Below are 699 nucleotides of genomic sequence, written 5' to 3' on the forward strand. Positions count from 1 at the left end.
TATCCGTGTCAATGTCCAACCACTTCTGGTGGTGACAGGGTCAGGCACTCACAGCGTGGGGAGAGGGGGTAGGTAGGGGAGGTCAGAGCGATGTATCTTGACTGATGCCGTCGTCCAGGTTGTGGACGTCGCTGCGTCGGTTTGACCTGCAACAGTGAGCACGTCTGTGCCATTCATGTAATGGGCAGAGCTTCGGCGTGGCTCTGACGTACCCCTCACACTGCCTGCTGGTGGAGGAGCTGCTGTGAGACGGGCCGGCGAGGGGCAGATCGTGGGTAAGGGTTTGAAGCATAGGTGGTACTCAGGTAACCGAGTGGGCGCACTGCTGCACTGGCGTTTCCAGCGCTGCTTCGCACCACACGATGGGGCCTGTGGCAGGGCCGAGGGGTCGAGCGGAGGTTGAGCTCGTGTTGTGTGGCAGAGAAATGGTCACCTGCTGCATATATATATATATATATATAGGCCAGAAGTGCCCTTTTGGTGCGTGCGGCTCAAGTGATACACGCGCACGCACGCGCACTTCGGCGCCCCCCCCCGAGCGTCACCTCCCTCACGCCACGATATGCTGAGCATGCGCTCATTGCGCTGCAGCGCCTGCTCTCTCTCTCTTTTCTTTCGCGCATCCGTATTCACCTGTTGTGTCTGTGTGTGTCTGTGTGTGTGTCTGTGTGTGTGTGTGTGTGTGTCGGCCGAAGGTTG

This window comes from Leishmania donovani, chromosome 24, assembly GCF_000227135.1.
Source record: "Leishmania donovani BPK282A1 complete genome, chromosome 24".
Lineage (NCBI taxonomy): Eukaryota > Euglenozoa > Kinetoplastea > Trypanosomatida > Trypanosomatidae > Leishmania > Leishmania donovani.